The sequence below is a fragment of the Canis aureus genome, chromosome X (assembly GCF_053574225.1).
Source record: "Canis aureus isolate CA01 chromosome X, VMU_Caureus_v.1.0, whole genome shotgun sequence".
Lineage (NCBI taxonomy): Eukaryota > Metazoa > Chordata > Mammalia > Carnivora > Canidae > Canis > Canis aureus.
The window spans coordinates 33,698,926-33,722,284 of NC_135649.1; the positions used below are offsets into that span (position 1 = coordinate 33,698,926).

The 23,359-nt window shown below is 38.4% G+C and overlaps 1 protein-coding gene across 10 annotated transcripts in view; it reads left to right on the plus strand.

Moving 5' to 3' along the window:
- KLHL13 (kelch like family member 13) overlaps positions 1–23,359 on the plus strand; it is a 210,803-nt gene that overhangs the window by 88,678 nt on the left and 98,766 nt on the right. The gene's annotated exons all lie outside the window — the stretch shown is intronic.

Below are 23,359 nucleotides of genomic sequence, written 5' to 3' on the forward strand. Positions count from 1 at the left end.
ACTTTCTCTGACAACTTATGATTTTAAGTTCATGGTTTAAAGAAACATAGCCTTTGCTTTGTAGATACAAAAGAATATCTCTTATTCCCAATAGTTGAATTGTATGGTTTAAGTGAATCATTTGAAGTAATATGCTGAAGTTGTCTCTATCATGGCCCTGACAGTTACTAGTTGTTTAGTCTTGGGCAAATTTCTTAATTGGTCAGTGCCCTAACTTCCTCATCTGAATTGGGGATAATATTACCTACATCTCAGGGTTGTTATGAGGATTAAGTAAGTGTCTATAGGGTATGGAGAGAAAAAGAGCTTGGCAAATAATGCATGGTATATTGATGCTATTACTGAAACGTAAATTTGAGATTTTAACTGTTTTGAAATACAGTATTGTGTTTCTGAAGCCTGATAATGCTTTAAATAGGTGTGTCTTAAAAGAATATAAAAAGGGGAGAATTTGAAGTAGGAAGGGGATAGACATAAAGTCATTGTTATTTGACAGATACTAGGGATTTTACATAATAATCCTATTAGGAAATATTATATGATGGATGCCTGTTTGTTGGAATGTGTACTATCATGTGGGCAAGGGGCTGTAAGGTAAACTTGTTCAGAGACACAGAAAGCAAGGAAATCATAGCAGGAATAATGTGTGGTCATATTGAGTGAAAAGAGAGAAGAAAAGAATAATATGGGAGAATGGTTAGTTTCTAATGGTGAGTTGAGTCTGCAAAGTCCAGGCACTGCTGTATAGGAGGGTCTATATCACACATTTGGAAGAGGAAATGGTAGGAGGGCAGGATTTCCAAAGGTCAAGTCCATAACTGAGGTAGTCATAGCATGCTTGAATTTGTTTCTATTATTTTTATAGAGATAAAATTAAGTGCAGTAAAATACACAAGCACTAAATTATACATTGTGATAGTTTTTTTACACATGCACACATCCAGGTAGCCATAACTCAGATCAAGATATAAAATAATTCCATCCTTCCAGAGAATTACCTCATTCCTCTTTCCAGTCCATATCCCTTCTACTTCTACTGAAGAGAATGAGTATGCTGACTAGCATATTAGTGTTGCTTGTTCTTGAACTTCATGTAAATGGAGTCAGACACTGTGTATGGCTTCTGTAGTTCAAAATAATGTTTTTGAAATCTGTCAACCTGCCAGTATCAATAGTTATATTTTATTGCTATGTAGTATTCCTTTAAAAAAAAAACTATGCCACAATTTGTTTATCCATTTTCTTGTTCATAGTTATTTAAGTTACATCCATTATTTGGCTATTATTAATGATGTTCTTGACATTTTTGTATAAATCTTTTTGTGGCTATATATACTAATTTCCTTTGGATATGTACCTAAAATATGAACATATAAAAATTATTTATAAAATTTATTTTATTAAATTTATTATATGTAACATATACTAAATATATATAATTTATTTAGCATTAATAGACTGCCAAAGACTTTTTTTTAAAAGATTTTGTTTATTTGAGAGAGCCAGAGGAGGAACAGAGGGAGAGGGGCAAACAGACTCTGTGGTGAGGGCAAAGCCTGATGTAGGGCTCCATCCAGGACCATGAGATCATGACCTGAGCCAAAATCAAGAGTCAGATACTTAACCAATTGAGCCACCCAGGCACCCCTGCCAAAGACTTTTCGAAAGTGGTTGTATCATTTTCTCCTCTGACCAGTGACAAATGAGAATCCTCACTAATTTTTGGGATTGTTAGCATTTTTATTTTATTTTTATTTAATTATTTTTGGTAGGGTCCATGCCCAAGGGGTTTGAACTCACAACCCTGAGATCAAGGATCACATGCTACTGACTGAGCTAGCCAGGCCCCCCCTTGTTAGCCTTTTTAATTTTAGCCATTCTAAAATGTGTAGTGGTTTCTCATAATGGATTTCACTTTGCATTTTCCTCATGTGTAATGATGAGTGTATTTTCATATGTTTATTAGCTACTTGTCTTTTAGAAGTATCTGTTCAGGTCCTTTGCCCATTTAAAAAATTTGTTGTTTTCTTTTTGCGTTTGAGGAGTTTATAAGCTTATTCTTATATTGCATTATAAATACTTTGTTTCAGTTTGTGCCTTGCCATCTCATTTTTTCTTATTTGTCTTTTGATGAAAAGAATGTTTTAAATTTTGATGAAGTTCAATTTATCTTTTTTTTTCTTTTATACTCATGCTTTTTTGCATCCTACCCAAGAAGTCTGCTTTCCCAAATTTTAGGCTTTCTTCCTGAAGTTTTATGATTTTAACCCTCACATTATATATAAGTGCATTCTAGACCAGAAACTAAAGAAATGAACTTATGTCCTAGATTTCCCATAGAATCATAATAACTAATATGAATACTTTATAAAAAAGAAGTCTCTATAATTTTAATTTTAAATTAATACCTTTGTACATGATAAGGTAACTGAATTATAACCTGAGCCATACCTGACAAGGCATAAGGAACTAGTTGTATGACCCTTAGTTTCTAACTCAGGGATTTGTGATTCCCTAATGTTAAAAATTTTTATTATAAATAAGACTCCTTTGAAAGAAACAGAGAATTCTGATAATAAATTGAGAGCATATAAAATGATGGAAAGCTGCCCCATTCATTTTATGATGCTACATAATTCAGGTATCAAAATCTGAAAAAAATGTTGCTTGTTTGTGTATACAAATTATAGATCAATTTTGGATTCTAAATAAAATGTAAACCAAACACATTTAGGAATATATGCCAAGAATTGACCCTTTATGACTAAGAATATTTTATCCCATAGTGTTAATTGTTTAATACTATGAAAGTTATATGATGCATCCTGTCAATAGATCTCATTAAAAAAAATAAAACAGGGCAGGCCCAGTGGCTCAGCGGTTTAGTGCCACCTTCAGCCAGGGGCGTGATCCTGGAGACCCAGGATCGAGTCCCGTGTTGGGCTCCCTGCATGGAGCCTGCTTCTCCCTCTGCCTGTGTATCTGTCTCTCTTTCTCTGTCTCATGAATAAATAAATAAAATTAAAAAAATAAAGACAAATAAAACAAATGCTGAAGGGCTCAGTCAGTAGAGCATTTGAGTCTTGATCTCAGGATCTTGATTTTGAGCCCTACATTGGACAAAGAGATTACTTAAAAATCTTAAAAGAAATAAACTCCATGCTCATTTTAAGAATAAAAATGTGAGGGGTGCCTGGCTGGCTTATGATAGAGCGTGTGACTCTTGATCCAGGGTTGTGAGTTCAAACCCCATGTTGGGTGTAGAGATTACTTTATTTTTTTTAAGTTTTTTTATTTATTTATGATAGTCACAGAGAGAGAGAGAGAGAGAGAGAAAGAGGCAGAGACATAGGCAGAGGGAGAAGCAGGCTCCATGCACCGGGAGCCCGATGTGGGATTCGATCCCAGGTCTCCAGGATCGCGCTCTGGGCCAAAGGCAGGCGCTAAACCGCTGCGCCACCCAGGGATCCCTAGAGATTACTTTAAAAAGATAAATTTAGGGGTGCCCAGGTGTCTCGGTTAAGCATCTGCCTTTGGCTCAGGTCATGATCCCAGTATCCTGGGATCAAACCCTGTGTTGGGCTGTGTGCTCCGTGGGGAGTCTGCTTTCTCCCTCTCCCTTTGCCCCTTCCCCTGCTTGTGCTTTCTTTCTCAAATAAATAAATAAAATCTTAAAAATATAAATTTAAAAAGATGTCATAGAAACTTGTTCTCTTAAGAAGAAAATTAATCATTTCTCTAAAACCAATAATCCAGCATCATGCTTTTTTAAAAAAGATTTTATTTATTTTATTCATGAGAGACACAGGGGGGTCGGGGGGGCAGAGACACAGGCAGAAGGAGATGCAGGCTCCATGCAGGGAGCCTGACGTGGGACTCCATCCTGGGTCTCCAGGATCACGCCCTGGGCTGAAGGCAGCGCTAAACTGCTGAGCCACCCGGGCTGCCCTCCAGCATCATACTTAATGTTAAATGTAGGAGTAGTTCCATAAGGAGCAACAAAACAAAGATGCCTATAGTCATCATTATTTAATTTATATTTGCAAATTCTGGCCAGTATCAATAAAGTAGCACAACTAATGGAAAGGAGAAGACAAAAAAATGATCCAGTTTTAGAAGATAGGCTTATGTACCTACAAAAGCCAAGACTTAAAAAACACTTCTTAATTGATAGAATTCTAATGAGTGCTAAAAAGTAGTGGGATCTAAGGTAAGAATTAACCAGTACCTTTTATTTATACTGGAAGGACCCATTTAAAGGTTATAATATAAAAATCCATTTATAAAAACCATGAAACAAATTTCAGTAATAACCCAATTAAAAATGTCTTAGACCTACATGAAGAAAATTTTAAAATTTAAGAGAGCAGATATACCATGGTCCTGGATTAAAAAACTAACTCTTCCGAAATTATTATATAGATCTAACATGAATTTAAAGTGATTATTCAAATAAGATAATGAGTGTATTGTGAAGAATGGTATCCCCATTACTTAACAAAATGTCTGGCATGTAGTAATTGCTAATCAAAAAAAAATTAACAAACTCTTCTATGTGTAATTCAACAAACATTTACTCTGTAATTGCCAAGTGCTGAACACTTTCATGTGCTAAATTATGATGAATCTTTGTTCTCATTGAGCTTATATTTTGATGGATGTGTAGGGGTAGGGTCAGATAAAAAATATATATTAGAGAAAATTGCTATGAAAAATTAATAAAGCATGTAGAAAGGTAAAGAATTAAGGGTTGAATTAAGATTTCAGGCCGCTGTGCAAAGGAGCATTAACTTTCTATTAGTCTTAAATGTTTTTAGTCTTGCCATCTATCATTTATTATACGTTTTACTCTAAAGTTTTATTCCAGTGATTCATGAAATTCTGAGAAAAGTCAGACATATGTGCCTTACTTTGCTGCGAATTAGCATCTCTATCTGAACACTGTCCTCACTCACACATTACAGTAATGTCTGGGAGGGCACATGGTGCTAAGAGTCATCCATTTGGTATTGTGTTGATGGTGAGTTTTGATGAGGTTCCTAACTCTAATAAGGATTTCTGCAGTGGTGTATAAAATTCTGACAGTGATCCAGTTTTCTAAAGGTACTATGATAAATAAAACACAGTATAAAATATCATCTGGTACTTGCCATACAAGCAAAAAGAGTGCTGACCACTGCATAATAGGGTTTCCATGCCTTTAACAAATATCATGTACTACTTACTGTGCAAAGTGTTAGGGATATAGCAATGAATGATAACACATGGTTCTCTGCCAGCTAGGTGGCTATTGTAGTCAGAATAAGAAATGAGGAGCTTCTGAACAAAGGCGAGGTCAGTAGAGAAGAAGGGGGATGGGGATGGAGTTGTGAAATATTTAGGGGTAAATTTGACGATATTTGATGTTCAACTAGATTCTTCACACTCTAGTCAAAGTGATTTTTAAAAATTGCTAATTTGATAATGTCACCAGGATTGCCTTTTCCTGTCTCTATTGAATTTCCACCTGTTCTTCAGGACCCAAATCACATTCCATGCCCTACCTGAAGTCTTCCTTGATTGATCCAAGCAGATGATCAGTAGGGTCTCGTTTGCCTCTGAACTGTTTTACCCCTGCAATGAATTTTATCACATGTGGTTCTGCACTAACGTAATTTCAGCATGTTTTTGCTTATACCACCATTAGGGATGTTCTTTGAGAGAGTAACTGTATGTAATGTGCATTTATGTTATGTATAATGCAGGATAATAGGCATTCATTAAATATTTGAGAATGCACAACATTAATCAATAATTATTTGCTGCTGATAGTTTTATTTGGTTAAATTGTTTGGGTAGTTTTATTTCCCACAGTCAAGTCTTACTTATAGTTAAGTAATTGAATATTAAATGATAATCATTAAAATTATAAAATAGGCTAATGAAATTCAGTACGTATTCTAGGAAAAAGCTCAGGCTTTTTTTGTTGTTGTTTACTGATGTAATCAATAATTACTTCTTAATAGTGTATGATGTCAAAAGGGAACACAGGGCTTTGATTTAGTTCATTAGATATTTCAAAATATTGAGCCTTTATTCTTTCTCAAGCACAGTCCATATTTGTAAAATTTAAGAATTAGAAGATCCCACCCTATAAATAAATAAATAAATAAATAAATAAATAAATAAATAAAAGATCCCACCCTTCCTTTTAGTTTAGTTTTAAAAGTCCGGAATTATATCACTAAGCCTAAGCACATAGTAGGTGATAAATAACACATCTTTGATTAAGTTCCAGGATGACCAGTCATTGAAGATAAGCCTTTTTATTACTGTTTTCATAATTTGGTTTTATAAAGTGCCGCAAAGATAGGTTTTTTTGTGCTTTTTAAGGATCGAAAACTTACAAGGATCTAGTTTTTCCTTTGTTAAAGTTAGTGAGGCAAGGATGATAACAAACTCAAATCTTAGGCTAGGAGATATCTCTAAGGATTATAATATAAGAGGGTAATGCATGAATTTCTGAGACCAGTTACATTTTATAGAATGGACTTTTTCTTTTGGCCCAGATATTTTGTAGATTTGGGTTATGCATTATCATTGTCATAGCATATTGCCATAGGTGCTTGTGTAGTTTGTCAGCATACTTGTTCCTCTCACTGAAGAGTTGTGTGCCTTTATACAAGGACACGAACTTATTAGTAATGTTGCATGTTTGATCTATCTAGAGGAATTTTCCAGGCCATAGACAATATTCTGTTCCTGGGGAGAGGAATTACTAAACTTATTCTTCTTCCTCTACCTGTGTCTTGAATGTTGCAGTTCATAATTCTGTGCATATTCTACACAGATCTTTCTGGGCAAGCTCATCCACAGCCATTACCTCAATCTCAAACTATTGGCTGAAGATCTTAACATTTCTATCTCAAGTCCAAATTTTTTTCATGAATCCCAGACTAAAAAGTTCTTTATTCCTCTTCTCCATCATTTTGTTTTGACTATACAAGTAATATGTATTTATTATAGAACACTGAAAAATAGAAAATTATATATACACAGTGGAAATAATCACCTAAGGTAATTTATATTAACCTCTTGGTGCCTTTCTGCTCTAGTCTTATAGTGCTTTTTAAAATGTAACTGAGTTTATGATTTTGAACATGATCTGGTTTCAGTGTTGTGGTTAAGAGCAGAGGCTTTGAAGTCTGCCAAATATAGGTTCAAATCAAACCCCACTACTTTTAGTAGCTGTGTGAACTTTGGAAAGTTTCTTAACCTCTCTCAATCTCCTTCCTCATCTATAAAATAAAATGGTGTCACTCTATGGGATTGCTCTGAGGATAAAATGTTTTTAAGATAGTCAAATTCTTGGCATATGGTAAATGCTCAACAAATGGAAATATTCACTTTTATATACTGTATATCATGTCTATATCCTGCTAGTTTTCTTAGTTGTATCATTAGAGATGTAATAGCTACAAAGTATAAACACTTCCATGGGACAAATGACTTCTTAATATGAAATATTTAGGTTGAATCCACTTTTGGGGTATTATAGGCATCATACTATAGTATAGTGTCTTCCATATATATCATCTTTTCTCTCCTCATTTCATTTTTTGAAAGATTTTATTTATTTATTTGACAGAGAGAGAGGGAGCGTGCACAAGAAGGGGAGTGGCAGGAAGAAGAAGGAGAAGCAGGCTCTCTGCTGACCAGGGAGCCCAATGTGGGGCTCAATCCCAGGACCTTGGGATCATGACCCAAGCCAAAGGCAGATGCTTAACTGACTGAGCCACGCAGGTGCCCCTATCATCATTTTAATATTTATCTTTTTTTTCTCCTATTTCATGAATTTTTTAAAAATTTTTATTTATTTATGATCGTCACACACAGAGAGAGAGGCAGAGACATAGACAGAGGGAGAAGCAGGCTCCATGCACCGGGAGCCCGATGTGGGATTCGATCCCGGGTCTCCAGGATCGCGCCCTGGGCCAAAGGCAGGCGCCAAACCGCTGCGCCACCCAGGGATCCCCATGAATTTGTTTTTTATTGTGTCAAATCTTCTGTTTATTCTCTCCGGTGCACATTTTGGTTGTGACTCTTATTCAATTTCCTTGCACTTGACCAATATAATTTATACTTTCTTCATCTGATCTTGTTATTATATTTGACTTCCTTTTCCTGCTTTATTGAGGCCATGTTTTCTTATTCTGTTGAATGTACTAGAGGCTTTCAACATTGTTTTCTGGCTACTATATAAAAGCTTTGAAGAGTTCTTCTCTTTCCCTGAGTGTCTATGATGACAAATCTTTTCCTTGTTTTTCAATATATCTTCATTGGCCCCATACTAGCTATTTTTCTGTTTGTTTATTCTCAAAGGAAGAAGGATTCCCAGAATGGCTTTTGTACCAGCTGTTCCCTTTGTCTGAAACGTCCTTCCCTGCTGTCTTTGTGTTGCTGGCTCTTCTTTTCAGATCCCCACTTAAATGTCCTCTCCTTTGAGAGGTTTTCTTTGACTACCCAATCTGAAGTGGCTGCCTGTTTAGTGTCATATCACCTCAGTTTAAATCTCTGCATCTTCCTTCTTTGTTTATTATTTACCACCTTTCACTAAAATAGAAACTCTAGGATAGTGATTTTGTCTGTCTTGATTGCTTTAATGTGAGTACTCAGAACCACCAATATGTCTAGTACATATTTCTCAAAAAATAATTTCCTGAGTGACTTAATTAACTGTTGTCCCTCTCTCTTTGCTCTTGGGTACTGATCCAAGCCCTTTCTCAGACTTTTACCTACCAGTCAATACTGATAGAAATAAATGATTGAAAAACAAACCTGGGTGGCTCAGCCAGTTGAGCATGCTATTTTTGGTTTTCAGCTCAGGTCTTGAATCTCAAGGTCCTGAAATTGAGCCCTGTGTTGGAGTTTGCACTCATTCCAGAGACTGCTTCTCTCTCTCTCTCTCCTGCTCTGCCCCTCCCTCCACTTACACATACTCCTTCACTCTTAAATAAACAAACAAACAAACAAATAAATAAACAAAATCTCTTTAAAAAAAGGAAAAGTAAATGAGGGAGAAGACACAAATCTTCCGTACAGAAGAATACCAAATTTTATATGTGTGTCTGTGTTTATAGGTATACATTTTCCCCATCTCTGAAGTGAACTTTATCTCTCTCCTCCCTTGAGTTTGGACTTCCTGCTTTATTTCCAAAAATAAGTGTGGAAAAGAAAAAAATAGTACCTTTAGGGCGAAGAAATATGGCAAATACTACCTGTAGTAGTCAGAATAATGGCCCATTGATGCCTACATTCTAATTGCCAGAACCTGTGACTGATACTCTACATGGCAGAAAGAACTTTGCAGCCACAATCGAGTTGAGATGGGAAGATTATCCTGGATTATCTTGAAGGGCCCCTTGTAATCACAAGGGATTTTCTAAGAGGGATGCAAGAGGAATCAGAGTCAGAAGAAGGTGATATGAGGTTGGAAATAGAAGTTGAGCTATACTCTTTGAAGATGGAAGAAGGTTCCACAAGCAACAAAGTGCAGTTGGCTTCTAGAATCTGGAAAAGGCAAGGAAACAAATTTTCCCCTGAAGCCCTGCCAACACCCTGATTTTAGACATCTGACCACTAGAACTGTAAGACTGTCAGTTTGTGTTATTTAAAGCCACTGAGTTTGTAGGAATTTGTCACAGGCAGTAATAAGAGCTGAATACTCCATGTTTGCCGAGTGTGGCACATAGGCTCCTAATAAATTCCACTTGTTGTTATTTGTGACTTGGTATGAACTTCGAAGAGGTACTAGGGCCATGGTGTTCAGAAGGGGCCTACAGTAGAAAGGAACAGCATCTTGCCTGGTCTGTTTCCCTACGGGTGCTGGTTTTCCTCACTCCCTTACCTGTATAGTATTTAGTGGGAAGTTAGAGGAGGCAGCCCATTCATGTATCTGTCTTAAAGTTTTCCTCACCCCATTGTATAATTTATGTTCACTGTGAGGTATTTGGAAAAGTATTTTCCCACTTTTCTGAAGCACTGTTAATATTGTGAACCTCATGGGGCTCCTGGGGGGCTCAGTCAGTTAAGTGTCTGCCTTCAGCCCAGGTCATGTGTGATCTTGGGGTCCTGAGATCAAGCCCTGCATCTTTCTCTCTCTCAAATAAATAAACCAAATCTTTAAAAAATATTTTGAAACTAATAAATGTTTATTCAGTGTGAAGATGCCACAGTATTGTAAGTATTGTTTGCACCATGGGTCCAAACCCGTATCATCTCCGTTCCCAGCACCTGCCTCCTGCTCTTTAGTCTTGGCTTTGTTTAACTACTCACTCAGTTGCTTGAGTCAGAAATTTAGGCATCATTCTAGGTCTTCTCTTCTCTCTTCTCTTCTCTTCTCTTCTCTTCTCTTCTCTTCTCTTCTCTTCTCTTCTCCTCTCCTCTCCTCTCCTCTCCTCTCCTCTCGTCTTCTTTCTCTTCTCTTCTTTTCTTTTCTTTCTTTTTTTTTTCTCTCCATGTTTAGCCAGTCACCAGGTCCTGTTTCTCCTTCCTAATTGTTTCTCCAGTCTACTCCTCCCCAACTTCCCCTCTCTGGTCCGTCCCTCCCATTGTAGCCATGATGATCTTTCTGAAATTTAAATGTATTTGTATCATTTCCTTGTTTAGATTTCTTCAGTCACTGCCAGTGTGGCAAGGCCTTTTGTGTGGCTCCTTCAACCTTACCAGCCTCATCTTCTGCCTAGAGCATGTGTTGCAACCTCCCCTAACATTGGAAGGTGACACATTCCCTCATATTTCCATCCCTTTTTCGAGTATGCCTTCTCTCTAATTCTTGGCCCAACCAATTCAGCACAAGTATTAACTCCTCTGTGAAACTTGTGTACTGCCTACCTCTTCCAAAAAGAATTTAGTGTCCTTTCTTATGGCTTCCTTAGCATCAGCTCTCATTTCTAAGGTGGTGGTAGTGGTGATCAACATTCCAATAAATAGTATTAATAGTTCCATTGACAATAGTCATTACAATAGCTAACACTTAAATAGCCATTTACTTTGTTCCAGGTTCAGATCCTGCATATTAACTGATCTTGTTTTCATAATAATCCCATGAAGTAGCTACTATCATTATTCTCATCCTACAGACAAGAAATTGAGGCACAGGGAGTTTAAGTAAGTTGTCCAAGTCATAGACTAATACACATGGATGCAGAGTTCAAATCCAGGAAGTTCAGCTCCTGAGTCTTGAGCATTTAATCTTCTGCCTCTCTGTCTCCTTCGGTGGGTTGTGCACTTCCCAGGGATGGAGGTTCTGACTGTCTTGTGTCACCTTGTCCTATGTTCCCTTCCTAAATGCATTCCATTAACTGGTTCACTAGTCTCTGACAAATGAATACAGGGTAGGTAGGTAATGGTTAACCAATTCCATGATGATCTTTTAGAGAGGGCAGCAAGTGAATAAAAAGACATGGCTCTAAGTTTTGTGCAGGGCTTCTTATCTGCTACCCATGGCGTTGACCCTAAGGCCAGGCCAATTCTGCTGACTTCGGCTGTATGCATACATTCTGACTGATAGGTTCAGTGCTATAAATGAATTGGGAGCTTGAAAAGGGATAAAAGTACGTTTTTCTCTAAAATCTTTTCACTTCTCTCCTTTTCTTATCTTTCATTTCCCTTCCTTTTCATCTTCTCAGAAAATGCAGTTGCATGGAGAGTGTTAAAAGACGATGTCAGATTTCCAATGGTTCCTGAACCACAGCTGGGTCATGTTCTATTTTAAGTTACTTTCAGTTCTATTTTGGGTGACAGGGAATATGGACCCATGAAATAATTCAGAACCTTAATGAATGTGGATGCTTTAAAAAAAATAGCCAGAAAACAAAGGTTTCCTTTGTCTTTGCTAGTTATCAGTGTTGTGTGATATTTCGACTCCCAATCCCCCAACACCTGGCTTTTTTAAAGATTTTATTTTTTGGTAATCTCTACACCCAACATGGGGCTTGAACCTGCAACCCCAAGATCAAGAGTCATGTGCCTTACCCACTGAGTCAGCTTTTTTTTTGAGCATTGCTTCATTTCAGGTTGAAACGAATAGAAAAAGAATAATACCATCATATGGTTCTTGGTTTTTCTCTTGCTGATTTGATGAATCACATTGATTGTTTTACGGGTGTTGAACCAGCCTTGTGTCCCGGGGATAAATCCTACTTGGTCACAGTGAATAATTTTCTTAATGTACTGTTGGATCCTATTGGCTAGTATCTTGTTGAGAATTTTTGCATCCATGTTCATCAGGAATATTGGTCTGTAATTCTCCTTTTTGGTGGGGTCTTTGTCTGGTTTTGGAATTAAGGTGATGCTGGCCTCATAGAATGAATTTGGAAGTACTCCATCTCTTTCTATCTTTCCAAACAGCTTTAGGAGAATAGGTATGATTTCTTCCTTAAATGTTTGATAGAATTCCCTTGAGAAGCCATCTGGCCCTGGACTCTTGTGTCTTGGGAGGTTTTTGATGACTGCTTCAATTTCCTCCCTGGTTATTGGCCTGTTCAGGTTTTCTATTTCTTCCTGTTCCAGTTTTGGTAGTTTGTGGCTTTCCAGGAATGCGTCCATTTCTTCTAGATTGCCTAATTTATTGGCGTATAGCTGTTCATAATATGTTTTTAAAATCGTTTGTATTTCCTTGGTGTTGGTAGTGATCTCTCCTTTCTCATTCATGATTTTATTAATTTGAGTCTCCTCTCTCTTCTTTTTAGTAAGGTTGGCTAAGGGTTTATCTATCTTATTAATTCTTTCAAAGAACCAACTCCTGGTTCTGTTGATCTGTTCCACAGTTCTTCTGGTCTCGATTTTGTTGAGTTCTGCTCAGATCTTAATTAACTCTCCTCTTCTGGGTGTAGGATCTATTTGCTGTTTTTTCTCTAGCTCCTTTATGTGTAAGGTTAGCTTTTGTATTTGAGTTCTTTCCAGTTTTTGGATGGATGCTTGTATTGCGATGTATTTCCCCATCAGGACTGCTTTTGCTGCATCCCAAAGATTTTGAACGGTTGTATCTTCATTCTCATTAGTTTCCATGAATCTTTTTAATTCTTCCTTAATTTCCTGGTTGACCCTTTCATCTTTTAGCAGGATGGTCCTTAACCTCCACGTGTTTGAAGTCCTTCCAAACTTCTTGTTGTGATTTAGTTCTAATTTCAAGGCATTATGGTCTGAGAATATGCAGGGGACGATCCCAATCTTTTGGTATCGGTTCAGACCCGATTTTTGACCCAGTATGTGGTCTATTCTGGAGAAAGTTCCATGTGCACTTGAGAAGAATGTGTATTCAGTTGAGTTTGGATGTAAAGTTCTGTAGATATCTGTGAAATCCATCTGGTCCAGTGTATCTTTTAAAGCTCTCGTTTCGGGATCCCTGGGTGGTGCAGCGGTTTAGCGCCTGCCTTTGGCCCAGGGCGCGATCCTGGAGACCCGGGATCGAATCCTACGTCAGGCTCCCGGTGCATGGAGCCTGCTTCTCCCTCTGCCTGTGTCTCTGCCTCTCTCTCTCTCTCTCTGTGTGTGTGACTATCATAAATAAAAAAAAATTACAATAAAGCTCTCGTTTCTTTAGAGATGTTGTGCTTAGAAGACCTATCGAGGGTAGAAAGAGCTAGATTGAAGTCACCAAGTATAAGTGTATTATTATCTAAGTATTTCTTCACTTTGGTTATTAATTGGTTTAAATATTTGGCAGCTCCCACATTCGGGGCATATATATTGAGGATTGTTAAGTCCTCTTGTTGGATAGATTCTTTAAGTATGATATAATGTCCCTCTTCATCTCTCAGTGCAGTCTTCGGGGTAAATTTTAGTTTATCTGATATAAGGATGGCTACCCCTGCTTTCTTTTGAGGACCATTTGAATGGTAAATGGTTCTCCAACCTTTTATTTTCAGGTTGTAGGTGTCCTTCTAAAATGAGTCTCTTGTAGACAGCAAATAGATGGGTCCTGCTTTTTTATGCAGTCTGAAACCCTGCGCCTTTTGATGGGGTCATTAAGCCCGTTCACATTCAGAGTTACTATTGACAGATATGAGTTTAGTGTCATCATGATATCTATTCAGTCCTTGTTTTTGTGGATTGATGCACTGAACTTCTTCTTAAAGGGGAATTTTAAGAGTCCCCCTTAAAATTTCTTGCAGAGCTGGTTTGGAGGTCACATATTCTTTCAGTTCCTGCCTGTCTTGGAAGCTCTTTATCTCTCCTTCCATTTTGAATGAGAGCCTTGCTGGATAAAGTATTCTTGGTTGCATGTTCTTCTCATTTAGGACCCTGAATATATCCTGCCAGTCCTTTCTCGCTTGTCAGGTCTCTGTGGAGAGGTCTGCTGTTACCCTAATACTCCTCCCCATAAAAGTCAGGGCTTTCTTGTCTCTTGCTGCTTTAAGGATCTTCTCTTTATCTTTGGAATTTGGAAGCTTCACTATTAAATGTCGAGGTGTTGAACGGTTTTTATTGATTGGGGGGGGGGGGGAATCTCTCTATTTCCTGGATCTGAATGCCTGTTTCCCTTCCCAGATTAGGAAAGTTTTCAGCTATGATTTGTTCAAATACATATTCTGGCCCTTTGTCCCTTTCAGCGCCCTCGGGAACCCCAATTAAACGTAGGTTTTTCTTCCTCAGGCTGTCGTTTATTTCCCTTAATCTGTCTTCATGGTCTTTTAATTGTTCGTCTCTTTTTCCCTCAGTTTCCCTCTTTGCTGTCAACTTGTCTTCTATGTCACTCACTCGTTCTTCCACCTCGTTAACCCTCGTCGTTAGGACTTCTAGTTTGGATTGCATCTCATTCAATTGATTTTTAATTTCTGCCTGATTGGATCTAAATTCTGCAGTCATGAAGTCTCTTGAGTCGTTTATGCTTTTTTCTAGAGCCACCAGTAGCTGTATAATAGTGCTTCTGAATTGGCTTTCTGACATTGAATTGTAATCCAGATTTTGTAACTCTGTGGGAGAGAGGACTGTTTCTGATTCTTTCTTTTGAGGTGAGGTTTTCCTTCTAGTCATTTTGCTCAGTGCAGAGTGGTCAAAATCAAGTTGTATTGGGAAAAGGAGAAAAGGAGAGGAGAGAAAGAAGGAAAGAAAAGAGAAAAAGAAAAAAGGAAGAAAAAAGAAAAAAGAGAAGAAAAAGAAAAAGAAAGAAAGGGGAAAAAAGGGTGGGGGAAGCAATCAGAAATCAATCGGAAAAAAACAAACAAAAACACGGGGGAGCATCTTCTGATTCTGTATAGTTTAAGTCCCTTGACTTCCCCTGGAACTTGTCCGTCTAGCTGGTCCTCTGGGGGAGGGGCCTGTTGTGCTGATTTTCAGGTGTTAGCACTTGGGGGAGCTGCTCTGCCTCCTGCCTGGTGCAGGGCTCAGTGGGGGTTGTTTACCCTGTGAGGCCCCTGGAGGAACAACCCCAGTGGCGGGGCCAGCTCTGGAGCCCTGGATTCAGCTCCCACAGTAACTAGGGAGCTCTCAACCTGCAGGGCCTGGAGGCTCCGGGGCGGGGCCGCTGATCTCCTGAGCTCGGGGTAGGAGTGTCCTTGCTGTCCTGGGCCCTCCTGGCCTCTGCCTGTCCCGGGGGGAGGTCGGATCCTGGGCTGTGTCCCAGGTTCCCAGTGCTCCCGGACCTGCGCTGTTGGATTCGCGCTCCCGCGGTGCAGCCCCCTCCGTGGAGCCTCCGCCTGAGCCCCTCCGAGCTGCTCCCCGGTCCATCCTTGCACGCTGTAGCCCTTCAGGGATCTCAGTGCACTCTACCCGGGGCACAGGTGTCTGTTAATGTCCCAGGGAGCCTGAGGGCACCCCCCGCCCTCCTGGGGTCCTGCTCTAACTCCCTGTGGGCGCCTTTCCACCTCGGAAGGTTGGTGCAGCTCCTGTTTCTCCAGGACTGAGCTCTCCTGTCCTGGCGGCACTCGCCCTGGCCTTAGCCAGGCTCCTCGCGGGGCCCCTTCCCTTGGATGCCTTTTGTTTCTTTATTTCTTTTTCCCCCCATCTTTCTACCTTGATAGAAGCATGAACTCTTCTCACTTATCACTTCTTCTCTTGTCACTGTAGCGTTCCAGCTGTCTCTCCTTAAATCTCAGGCGGAGGGATCCCTGGGTGACACAGCGGTTTGGCGCCTGCCTTTGGCCCAGGGCGCGATCCTGGAGACCCCGGGATCCAGTCCCACATCGGGCTCCCGGTGCATGGAGCCTGCTTCTCTCTGCCTGTGTCTCTGCCTCTCTCTCTCTGTGACTATCATAAATAAATAAAAAAAAACTTAAAAAAAAATCTCCGGCCGAATTCGTAGATTTTCAGGAGGATTTGAAGGTTATCTAGGTAATTTGGTGGGGACAGGTGACTTGGGGACCCTACTCTTCTGCCATCTTGCCCCTCCCTGATACCTTTACTTTTTCTTGGAAGCTCTCCTCTTTGGATTAGAGTTTCTGTACTTGCCTTTGGGGTTGAGCTATGGCAATTAAAAGCTTTGTTTCCCTTAAATAGCCCTACTATAGGTCTTTTCTGAGAGCCCAAGGCCTAACCTGGCATTGAAGGAAAAGAAATGTGCCCTCCTCCCTTCCTAAGGATCTCCTTATTCACGGAATGTTATGAAACACATTCTCCTAGAGGTGTAGACTTTCCTGTATTAGTACAGCATGGCAGAGCTGACATAGATACAGGGTACAGATAGCTGGAAAGAAATCCTCTGGTAAAAAAAAAAGAAATCCTCTGGTAATATTAGCAATCTGTTTTCTGGGAAACAAAACAACAGAGATAGCAGAGTGAATTCAAATTAAAGTTGATGTTGTTTCTGACAGGAGCTGTGCCTGGATATACAGTGTCATTTTCCCTTGGCACATTATTGATAATACTCTTATGTAACTTTGAACTTGTCTGAGATCAGCCATTGTCCAGAGTTGACAGGTCTGTCAGGCTTAGCTAAGCTTAGTTTTTGCCTTCTCAAGCTTCGATGGCTGTTCTTGTCAGTGGGAGGCCACCTAGACCACACTTTTTTAAAATATATTTTTTAAAGATTTTATTTATTATTCATGAGAGACACAGAGAGAAAGAGGCAGAGAGATAGGCAGAGGGAGAAGCAGGCTCCTCATAGGGAGCCTGATGTGGGCCTCAATCCTGGGACCCTGGAATCACACCCTGAGCCAAAGGCAGATGCTCAACTGCTGAGCCACCCAGGTGTCCCTAGACCACTCTTTTCTCTCTGGGTTCCCTGAGGCAGTGCTAAATTGGATAAAGCCTCTAGGGACACAATAGCTACTTGGTCTGCAGACCCTGCAGTCTGCACCTCCATGTTATTTACATTTATCATTTGACCAAGTCACATGAAGGGAAATTATGTAAATAGTAGCTTTTGCTCCTGTATTCCTACCCATTCCTATTAAAGGTAGTTCATTTACCTGACTGACCCTTCTATGAAAAACGTGGAGTGTGATACCGAGTTAGGAGTTTGAGAAACCCTGTTTTTTGGCCCTGGCCCTGCCACCGTATCAGTGGCAATTTATTTCATCCACTGCCAGTTTCCTTCTCCTTTTTTTCTGAACAGAAATAATTTCTCCTTTCCTCAAAAATTAATGAGGTGCTATGCTTGGATTACTTTGTTCTCCCTGGAAGATAGACCCTCAGATCAATTCAACTTGATTTTTGAAAGGAGTTGAAAACACAGTTACGGTTATTTGTTTTGCTAATTATAATTTTGGCTCCCCAAATAACAGCCTACATTTCTTGAGAGATGAAGAAGATTGTAGAGATAGTGTTCATCCATCTTAAATGTAAAAAGACAGGGAATTTGATATGCAAAGGTGAGAGAGCTTCTGGAAGTTCACAAAGCAAGAGAAAGAGCCAAGGAATGAGTATCCAGATTCTCTGATATACATTAAATATCACTTTTACATCAGAAACTTGGATTTCACCTATTTAAAGTACAAAACAAGCTTCCTTAATAAAATCTGTTTTTTTTAAAATATTTTATTTATTTATGCATGAGAGACACAGAGAAAGAGGCAGAGACATAAGCAGAGGGAGAAGCAGGCTCCCCATAGGGAGCCCGATGCAGGATTCGATCCCAGGACCCTGGGATCATGCCCTGAGCCAAAGGCAGGTGCTCAACCACTGAGCCACCCAGGTGCCCCCATAATAAAATCTATTTTTGTCAGATTTTGAGTATTGTACTGTGCATGTGATAGATTTACTATTTATAGTTAAATTGTTATAGCCTTTATCATTAGCTTTATGTGTAAAATACTTTTTCTCTTGGCTATGTAGTTCAAGTAGTTTCTTTTCTGTGGGTTGGATAGGGAATAAGTATTAATCTAATCATCAGTAGGGATCAGGGACATGGATAGAAATAGAAAGGAAACTCAGCAACTCAGACTGTCCTACCCTTTCCTATGAGTGTATTATTTGACCTAAAACATATACATAATGACACATTTACATCCAGATGCACTTCTTCCTGTTAACAACATTGTTAATTCAGTTCCAACTCACTCTCCTGCCTCAGTCATTTTGTTTTCCCTAAATCAAATTGCTAAAATCAGATTTTTTCTAGCCATCCATAACCACATGTATTAGTTTCCTCTTGGTACTGTAACAAATAACTACAAACTCAGGATTTAAAACAACACAGATTTATTATTTGACTGTTCTGGAGGTTATTGGGCTAACACCAAGCCTTCCTTTCTGGAGGTGCTAGGGGCGAATCCATTTCCTTGCCTTTCCCAGCTTCCAGAAGCCACCTGTGTTACTTTGCTGTAGTCTCCTTCCTCTGCCTTCAAAGCCAGCAACTGTAGGTTGAGTTCTTCTCACATCTCATCCCTTAGACCTCTTCTGCTTCCTTCTTCTAGTTTTAAGGACCTCTTTGATTGTATTTAGCCCAACTGGATAATCTAGGGTAATATCTCCATCTCATAAAACTTAATTACAGCTGCAAGATTTCTTTTGCCTTTTGAGGTAACGTATTCACAGGTCCCAGGGATTAAGAAGTAGATACCTTTGGGAGAGGGACATTATTTTGCCTATCACATCCAATATCCATGTCAGCTATTCCATGCTGTGTCTTTTTCTTATGAGGATATTAAGATAATGGCCCTTTTTCAAGTATAAATATTTTTTAAAACACTCATCATAAATGCTTATCCCAATAGCCCCATGTACTTATTTTTTTATTTTTAATTTTTTTAGCCCCATGTACTTATTAAGAGAATTAGTCCCTTCACTTATTAAGAGAATTTCCACCTATTAAAGATGATATATGAAATTATACAAGTTTTAGAAAATGCAGAAAAAATAAATCACACATTATTCCACCATATCTAATATAAACCAGTTATTGTGTTGGTTGGTATACTTCCTTTCTACTGTTTTTCCATGCATATATTTTATGTAATTATCATGATTGTGTACAATTTGTCTTTTATTTTTTAAGTAAGCTCTAGGCCCATTGTAGGGCTGGAACTCACAACCCTGAGATCAAGAGTTGCATGCTCCACTGACTGAGCCAGCCAGGTGCTCCAGATTTGTTTTTCTTAACACATGGGATACCATGAACACTTAACATATTGTTAACAGTCTTCTTAACCACCTCATGAGAAAAATAACTTTTTTCTTATAGTGTTAGTCTAAATTCCTAGTCGAAAACTTAGAAAATGTAGGAAAGTATAAATAAGAAATAATTTCCAACCCCATTATTCAAATTTAACTGTTCAACATTTACATATATTTCATAGTCATTTTTTTCCTTCCTGTTTTTTTTAATGATTTATTTATTTATGATAGACCTAGGGAGAGAGAGAGAGAGAGAGAGAGAGAGAGAGAGAGAGGGGCAGAGACACAGGAGGAGGGAGAAGCAGGCTCCATGTCGAGAGCCTGACGTGGGACTTGATCCCGAGACTCCAGGATCTCACCCTAGGCCAAAGGCAGGCGCTAAACCGCCGAGCCACCCAGGGATCTCCCTTCCTTCCTGTTTTTAAAAATAAGGTAACATTTAGGCTCCTATCTTTTTTTAAAAAGTATTTTATTTATTTATTTGACAGCACAAGGAAGGGCAGAGGGAGAGGAAGAAGCAGGCTTCCCACTGAGCCGGGAGCCTAATGTGGGGCTCCATCCCAGAACCCTGGGATCATGACCTGAGCTAAAGACAGATGCTTAACTGAGTAAGCCATCCAGGTGCCCCTAGACTCCTATCTTATGTGTAGCTCTGTGTCATGCTTTTCTTTAATAGTAATATAATATTAATATTTCCCCCATGTTTTTATTATATATTGTTTACAGTGGTAAATTTTAAAATACATTGTATTGCAAAATTAATATGGCCATTATTTTTATTTCTTTATTTTTTATTTTTTAAAGATTCTGTTTTTAAGTAATCTGTACTCCCAACATGGGGCTCAAACTCACAACCCTGAGATCATGAGTCACGTGCTCCTCTGGCTGAGCCAGCCAGGCACCCCTGATCATTATTTTCATTATTATTTTTTAACTTTTTAAATTATTTTTAAAACTTAGAAAGTACACATATAAAAAATAAGAAAATTTATATCATTTATAATTCAGTCAATATTTGTATACATATAAATGGTCTGTATACATATAAAATGTGTGTGTAGTTGATTTACAAAAATGAACTCATTATTATCCATACTGTTTTGTGTTTGCATTTTTCGCTTAGTATAACAAGGGTCTATTTTGTGCCCTCATTGCTTTTCACCATCATTCTATGTAGCATCACATGAGATATGCTTATAAAGTGCTTTAAACACTGTCTGAACATAATAAGCACTCAAATGTCATTTCTTGTAGTCATTGTAAGCCTCATCATAAGAATTATTTTATTGTATGTATATGCCAAAATTTATATTAGCGTTTTTCTCTTTGTGAATCTTTTTATTTTGAAACAATCTCAAATTAACAGAAAAACTGCAAGCTCAGGACACAGAACTTTTTTTTTCCTTGAATCATTTTAGAGTAACTCACTGACACAGTGCCCATCAGTCCCAAATTCTCTAGAGTATAATTCCTATAAATGAGAACATTCTCCCATATAACCTCAATTCAACCATCAAAATCAGGAAATTAACATTAATACATTACTACATTCTAATCAAGTCTATTCAAATTTTTCCAATTATCCACAAATTGTTCTTGATAGCAAAAAGTTCCAGTTCAGAGTCACGCATTGCATTTAATTGTAATGTCTCTTCGATTTTCTTCCATCTGGAACACTTCCTCAGTCTTTCCTCGATTTTTATGACCTTAACACTTTTGAAGACTATATAGGCCAATTATTTTGTAGAATGTTTTCCAGTTTGGGTTGGTTTCAATGGTTCTTCATGATTATACTCAGATTTTGATTCTTTGGCAAGAATTGCATGGTAATGATGCTGTATTCGCATTGCATCCTATCAGGTAACACATGGTTTTGATTTGTCCCATGTTGATGATGTTGATTAAGGTGGTATCTGTTAGCTTCTCCTTTGTAAAACTATGTTTTTAGAAAGCTTGTTCTAATTAGTGATATTTTGGGGTGGGATATTGGGAGTATGTTGAGGCTCTGTAAATATCTTGTTCCTCAGGAAACTTCTAGTATTTCATTTATTTTTATGTGTGTAGTCCTAGGTTACAAATTTAATCAGAATTATAATCTGTTATTTATTTTGATGCCAAATGGCCCCAGATTTGACCAGTAAGAGTCCATTCAAGTTGATGTCTGTATCCTTTTGACATGTTTCCATCATTCTTCCTTGCATTTTGAGTTATCTTTTACTTTCTGAGTACTTCTTTATGTTATGGTTCATCATGGACCTTCTCTGCCTTAACCCTGGAATTGGCCATCCTGGTTCATTTTCATGGACAGTGGTATCTGGAGCCAAAATATATGTGCTATGTGTGTTCATTGCTATTGGGGTATTGTTTCCTCAGACCCTTTCAGTGGACAGAACTAGGAAATGTATGTATGTATACTTATACACACACATATATACATATACATCTATATTTCAGTATCTTTATATATTGAAAACCATGAGTTGGTCCAACACCATGGAATTCATTCTGAATTTCTCCCTTTACATGTTTTTACCCCTTCATCTCTAACGTTGAGAACCTAACCTGTGTTTGACCAGTGCCCCTGTATGTAGTCAATACCCTACCAATGCATCCTTGCCCTTTCCCTCCTCAAATGTTGGCCTGCGACAGTCACTGACTGGCTGTGGCTGCTGTCCCCCTGCATGGATAAAACCTCATTTGGTTTTGAATTCAACTCACCATGTTAGGCCTCCAGTAATATTGCAGGAGGGAAGCCCTTAAAGCCCCATAAGGGGCCTCTTCTGCCCCCTACTCCCTCACCCAGGCCTAGATGCCTTCTTTATCCTAACTAGTGGCTTTTGGATTAACCTCTTCAGGAAGGGGAAGGGAATGAACATTCTCTATATTTTGACTTTTACGTTATTGTCATGTTTTTCCTTACAAACATAAATTTTAATGATTACTACCCTTCTATTGGATGGTTAGTTACATCACACACTTCTTATTCTTCTAAATAGCACTTTCCTGCCATCAACATCCATCTTTTCTTCATTATATTTGATAGTAGTTTTGCTTCTCAACTTGAGTACTTTTCTTTAGATGAATATTAATTAGCTTACTGGTTTATTATTATTGCTGATTTGACTTTTACTTAATTATAGAATAAGCTGTCAGAAAAAGATGGAGTTGGGAATAGGATGAATTTTCAGATAATTATGGTATAATTGGTAGAATCACTAGTACTTTCTTGTAATAATCATTTTAAGGTGGAGATTGTTTAAAAACCTGTTGCGTAGTAACCTTTCCCTGGGTATTTAAGGTTGAGGTCCTGAGTTCAAGAAGTCTGATTTCCTTAGCATGGCATAGAGAGCCCTTCATACTGGGCTCCAAACCACCTTTCTAGCCCTACTTCCTGCCACTTCTCAATTTGGCACCCTGTGCTGTTGCTGCACCATGTCTTTTTGTCCTTCCCCAAATATACTACATTCTTTCATATTTCTGTGATAATTGTTGGATTATCCAACAGGTAGGTTAAGCACATGCTTAGAGCACCAACCAGGCATAGGTACCAAACAATGAGGGGAGAAAAGAGTATTGAGCATCAGATTTTATGTCATCAAAGAAATTAGATCTTGTTGGATTTATATTTTGAATTATATATGAGAAAGTTACAATGGCCCTTTCTGCAATTAAACCCTCTCCGGGTTTATTCAGAACTTCTTATGTGCCTGTGGTCTTTCTTGCTGGATCTGTGAACTCTACTCCCTGCTCTCAACAGAATTACCTGATATGCCGTCCCACAGCATTTGGTTGAACATCTATGTTACTTAGCACATGTATAATA